Source organism: Silene latifolia, chromosome 1, assembly GCF_048544455.1.
Source record: "Silene latifolia isolate original U9 population chromosome 1, ASM4854445v1, whole genome shotgun sequence".
Taxonomy (NCBI): domain Eukaryota; kingdom Viridiplantae; phylum Streptophyta; class Magnoliopsida; order Caryophyllales; family Caryophyllaceae; genus Silene; species Silene latifolia.
Window position 1 is genome coordinate 150,025,956 of NC_133526.1, and position 6,484 is coordinate 150,032,439.

The 6,484-nt window shown below is 38.6% G+C and overlaps 1 non-coding gene across 1 annotated transcript; it reads left to right on the forward strand.

The window, feature by feature from the left end:
* Positions 1-3,478: 3,478 nt before the first annotated feature.
* On the forward strand, positions 3,479-3,585 carry LOC141619491 (small nucleolar RNA R71). The gene has a single exon (XR_012531721.1). It is a non-coding gene; the product is annotated as a small nucleolar RNA R71 (small nucleolar RNA).
* The last annotated feature ends 2,899 nt before the right edge of the window (positions 3,586-6,484 follow it).

Sequence of the window (6,484 nt, forward strand, 5' to 3'; positions counted from 1 at the left end):
AAAAGGTCTTTGTTTGCTCAAGAACACCCAATTTTGACAATGTATCTTGACAAATGAACTTGGTAGGCATGATGGTTTTCTTAGCAAAGAGAATAAATTTCTTCCTATGGGAATCGGAAGTGAAAATTACCCCGGATAATCGGCTAATTGTTCAATGACCGGAGTAGTAGAAGTAGTAGTTTCCATATGAGGATTTTGTTCTTGAATCTCCAACCTTGCATTATGGACTACCAATGCCTTTGATGCTTATTTGTCTTGAAGAGCTTGTTGCCTCTTAGAAAGGTTCTTCTTTTGGGGTGCCTTGTTTCCACATTTTGTTCTTGCGATACTCCTTTGCTTAGTAACACCAATGAAAGCTTGAAATCTTCAATTTCTAGTAATGCCCAAATCGATTTAGGATAGATGAATGCTGCCTTGTATCCCAAAAATCGACTCAAAACTTGAAGATTTTGGTGTTTTATTCACTTGTTGTTGCTAAAGGAGTGATTAATATTTGTTTTGAGGAAGTTTGGATTTGATTTGGTTGAGAAATTTGATTTTTGTTGATGGAGAGGATGAGGGTTTTGGGGTTTTGGGTAGTGTTTGTGTTTCAAATAATAAAAATGAATTGGGAAGGAGGGGTTTAAAGGCCCGTTGAATTTTTAAAAGCAGAGGGAGACGAGCGGCCTGCCCTCGGGACGTTCGGATTCTTCAGTTTTTGGGTCCAGGAAAAACGCCTGGGGACGAGTGTCTCGAAGGTAAGATGAGCGGATTCTTAAGCTGGGACGAGCGTCCTATGCTGGAGATGCTCAGATTCCTTTCTAAGGAAAAATACAAAAAATGGCAGTGTAAAGACGAGCGTCTTTTCCTCTGGGACGACCGTCCTGGCTGAGACGAGCAGACTCCTTGCGGGGACGCTCAGATTCTCAGTCAAACCCAAAAATTAATTTTGCAGCTTTACAAGACGAGCGTCTTATGCACTGGACGCTTGGGTTCATTTCAAGACGAGCGGATTCACCTTGGGACGCTCGGATTCTGCCACTTCCACACGGATTCAGGTCCATCCGTGGGTGCTTCGTAACCCGTGTCATTTCATTCTTCAATTCTTGTGGTCTTCATTGTGAGGGCACTACAAACGCTTGGATAGCCTAGGCAATTGCTATCCCCACACTAAGTTAAAACACTACACATCAATAAACTCATAAGTCCCTCCCTCAGTTCTCTCAAAATGATGAAAATCTTGATCAAGGCATAGAAATGCAAATCCAAAAATGACAAAAAATGCAATACGATAATTAAAATGCAAGTTAGGGAGTTAGAATATTTACAAATGGTGGTTTAGGGAGGACTCCACCAAACTCTCATCTAATAATGAGATGTCAAGGGGGCATGTTCAAGGTGTTGTTGATGTTACTCAACACCTTGAAGAAGTAGTTGAAAGCTTGTTCGTTGTCATGATCAAGATCTTCAATAGACCTTTGCATTTGTTGTTCTCCATGATGGTCTTGGGCCATAGCATTACCGATATAGGGATTGAATATCCCTTCAAACTGATCATCCCAAAGACCGCATACTTCATCCACTTGATCACTAAAAATGTCTTGAGTTGATTAAGACAACTCTCCTTCTTTCTTTTCTTGGCCAATGAGGCCTTCTTCTTTACTTGTCATGGGTGAGCTTTTCAAGCTCTCATTGTTGCAATTTCCTTGCTCTTTTGATGGAGCATCATCTACTTTCTTCTTCCATTGAAATGCCAACTTCTTCCTATCATCTTTCCTGCTATAGTGATCAACCATAAAACATGGCTCATGCAATCGGGGAGCTCTCATAGTCTTGTCAAGATTGAAAGTGATGGTTTCATCTCCCACTTCAAGGGTGAGCTCTCCATGTTTTACATCGATCACCGCTCCCGCGGTGTGTAATAAAGGTCTTCCTAAAATAATAGGAATATTGGAGTCTTCTTCCATGTCAACAATAACAAAATCCACCGGGATAAAGAATTTGCCAATTCTTACGGGAATATCTTCCCACACCCTAAAGGTGTCTTTGTTGATCTATCCGCCATTTGAAGTGTGATGTTGGTGCATTTGAGCTCTCCCATTCCTAGCCTCTTGCTTACCAAATATGGCATGACACTAACACTTGCTCCAAGGTCACATAAAGCTTTGTTGATTATAGTGTCACCAATAGTGCATGGAATGGAGAAACTTCCCGGATCCTTGAGCTTTGGAGGTGAACTTCCTTGAAGAATGGCACTACTTACTTTAGTGAAAGCAATAGTATCAAGCTTCCGGATTGATTTCTTCTTCGTAAGAATATCATTCATATACTTTGCATAGGCCGGAACATGATTGATCACTTCCGTGAATGGAATCGAGACTTCTAAATTCTTCACAATCTCCATGAATTTTCAAGTTGGTCATCAAACTTAGGCTTAGCTTGACAACTCGGGAATGGAAGTCTAATCACAATAGGCTCCTTTTCTTTGGCCTTCTCTTCATCCTTCTTTAAAACTTCTTGAATGGTGGGTTCTTCTTCTTTAGAGTTTTCAACAACTCTTTCCTTATCAATAGCATTCACAATATCTTCATCAACGGGCCTCTTCGGCTCTTCATACCTTGTACCACTCCTCAAATGGATGGAACTCACCGATTCTTGTCTTGGGGGATTACCTTGAGGTGGTAATTGCCCCTTTTGTCTTTGTGAACTTGAAGATTCTAATTGAGACATTTGGGTCTCCAACATCTTTGTGTGAGCTAGTATGTTGTTAATGGTGATGTCTTTTGCTTGGCTATCCTTTTGCATTTGAGTGAAAAACTCTTGTTGGTTCTTTTGCATTTGGAGGACCGCTTTTTGAACATCAAAACCTTGGTCATTTGATTGAGTGTATAGAGTTTGATTTTGGTAACCTTTGTTTTGGTTGTAAAAGGGTCTTTGATTTTGGTTTCTCATTGGAGGTGGGGTGTATGTTGGTTGAGGGTTTTGAACATTTTGACTTTTGTATGAGAGATTTGGATGGAATTTGGTGTTTTCATTGTAATAGTTGGAATAAGGGGTACTACTCTTGTATGCTTGAAAAGCATTCAATTGCTCACTTGTTCCCATACAGTCACTTTGGTCATGTCCCAAAGTTCCACAATTCTCACATATTCCACTTGGAATTGATGAAGATGCCACCATGGCATTAAGATGTTGCTTAGGTGGTTTGGAGGCTTCTTCAAGTTTAGCCATAGCCTTCTCAAACTTTAAATTAATGGTATCAATATGAGCACTAAGCTGAGAACCCAATTGAGTAATAGAGTCCACTTCATCCTTTCCTCCTCTAGTAGCCTTCCGAGATCTATTATATTGTGAGTTATGGACCGCCATTTCCTCAATCTTGTTCTATGTTTGATTATCGTCAACTTCGGTGAACATACAATTTGATCCTATGTTAAGAATGTTTCGAGAGTCTTCATAAAGACCATTCCTAAATTGTTGTACCAAGAACCACTCGCTAAGTCCATGATGAGAACATGAGCGACAAGTTCCTTTGAATCGCTCCCAAGCTTCATACAAAGATTCTTCGTCCCTTTGTTTAAACCCCGTGATTTGGGCTCTTAGCATGTTAGTCTTTTTCGGAGGATAGAACTTTTTGTAGAAAGCAAGTGCCAATTTTCCAAGAGTCAATACCAAGAGTAGCCTTATCAAGGCTCTTTAGCCATTGTTTCGTGGTACCAATCAAAGAAAAAGGAAATAAGACCCATCGAATTTGGTCTTGAGTCACTCCGGTTTGTGAAATCGCATCAAAATAGTCACAAAAAGTCTCCATGTGAAAATGAGGGTCTTCACTAGGCATCCCCCCAAATTGGCTTCTTTCGACTAATTGGATAAATGCGGATTTAGCAATGAAATTTCCGGTCAAATGTTGTGGTATGGGAGTACCATTTGGTAGGTTCTCCTCGGTTGGTACGGAATGTGATGAAAATTTATGCATTGTGGATTGATTTTGTGGTGGGTTATGTGTTGGGTTCTCCTCTAATTCTCTTGAAAAAGGGTTGATGAAGTCAATAGTATTTGGATGAATGTCTACAACCTCACCAATACCTCTCAAAGTATTTCTAGCAAGTCTTCTATTGGTTGTCAAAGTTCTTTCAATTTCTTGATCAATGGGTAACAAGTTACCTTGTGATCTTCTAGACATGCAAAATATCAAACAACTCGAAAATAATTAGAACAAACCTTGAGGAGTTTTAATTCCCCAAGGCAAAGAAAGACACAACTAATAACAATCAAAGAAAATCAAATCAAGTTAACACCGTCCCCGGCAACGACGCCATTTTTGGTCGGACTATCGTTTTCGGTTACTTGTCGTTAGGAGCACCTAGACCAAAACAATATTTATAACTTCACAAACTACTCTACTATTAGTAAAGAGGTAAGTAAAGGTCGGATCCCAAGGGACGAGTATTGATGTAGGATTTTCGATTGCAAGTAGTGGTGTCCAAGGGTGTCACAATTTGGGTTGAGATAAGAAGATCACTAAACTAAATAACAATGTATATAAACAAGCAAGATGATTAAAATGAGATGTAAACAATTGATTAAAAGCACTAGGGTGTCATGGGTTCATAGGGGATTCATGGAAATTGATCATACAAACATATTCTCAAATTATAAGCAAGCAATTATTGTTGTGATAGGATCGAGTTGGTTTATATCTTACAATTCTAGGAAGGTTTGGGTCCCGGAACCGAATCGATTAGATTGTACAATACCTACAAGTCAACTTAATCCTCCCTACTCAACTATATATATGGTCGAGACTCGAGTTGGTTTATGTTTTACAAGTCTCATTGAAAAGGTAAGTGATGGGTAAAAAATGCAAGGATTCATAGGCTCGCATTTCATCAAACATAACATGTGCATAAGTTGAGATCACAACAAGCAAGCAAATAAATTATGTGAACAAAGCACGAATCATCTCCCATGTTGGTTTCCCCTAATTCCCCATTAACCCTAGCTAAGAGACTACTCACTCATTATCAAGTTTAACATGCTAACAAGGTTGTCAATCATATTAACAAAGCAAAACATGATGAATGAATGGAAATGATTAACAATAATTAAAACAAGGGTTAAGAGAATTATACCTAATGATGATTCCAAAATAATAAGCAAAGAATAATAGAAGTACTTGATGAATGATTGGAAGGTTGTCAATCCTCCAAATAAACCCCAAATAATCTTCAATTACCCAAAATAAATGATGAACAATAGAGAAATTAAGGAAATGAGATTTGTATTAATGCTTAATTAAAAGTTGATTACAAGATTAAAATGAGATTAAGATTGCATAAGAAGAACATGATAATCTAATTAGTACAATGGGGTATTTATACTAAGGATTAGGTACATAAATTAGGGTTACTAAGGGCTTAAATGACGATTAAGACCCTTAAGAAAAGTTGAGGAAGTGCTCCTCTCGAAGGAGATGCTCATCGCCGCTTCGCTAGTCTTCAAGGAATATGCGCATCCCGATTGGACTGAGGAGGAGACGGCTTGCACTGGGAAGGAATCCGAGTGGCTTGAGGCATGAGACGCTCGGATTGTAGAGGGCTAGGACGAGCGGACTGGCTACGGGACGCTCGGATTGTAGCCAGCCAGGACGCTCATCCCGTGGCCAAGACGCCCGGATAGTAGCTCAGCGAGGCTTCTTCTTCTTTTCTTCTTTTATTCTTCCAACAATCCTCAAGGATCTTGTTGGAGATGCAAGGATCTTCTCATCATTGCCCATCTACTACATTATTTTTATAGGCCTTCTAGTCTTGTCTTCACTTTGATGCTTGGTCATTGAATTTGATCAATTTAGCTCCATTTTGCCATGAAAATGCAAGGTTTGCACTCCTCTCCTACCAAGGAAACAAAACCTCAAAGAATATGCAAAACGAAAGACTAAAGATAGTAAATGACCCAATTATGCACTAAAAAGCATAAGAATAAGGCTAATTCGGGGACTAAATATGCTCAAATATTGGTCATATCATGAGTTTTATTCAATTAATCAAATTTTATTTATTTATTAAAGGGTGAAATTAGGATTTGTTAAATTTTTATCCTACATATACATCTCAAAAGTGTTTCTGATAAGGTTAAAGTCGTGTCAGCTAAATCAAAATAATCCTATAATAGTACTTTCGAATAGCTAGTGGCAAGACAAGTATCGACTCCACATGGAGGCGGTAAAGTAAAAATTTCTTGGAGAGTTGTTTGTTGATTTCTAAGAACTAATTGTGATATAATAAAGGATGTAAACAATAATACTAAAAGGTATAGGGAGCGGGTTGACTATAGGTCAATTATCCGAGTGTGTAATTTAATCAATTATAAGGCAAATTGAATTACCTAAGGTCACAAGATCAGTCGATTCAAGTATGCCCTTTAGATTTAGATTAACATGCAATCACTATAATTAAACAATACCTATCTGATTATGACAGCCTGCATTAATCCTAACCCGGTTGGA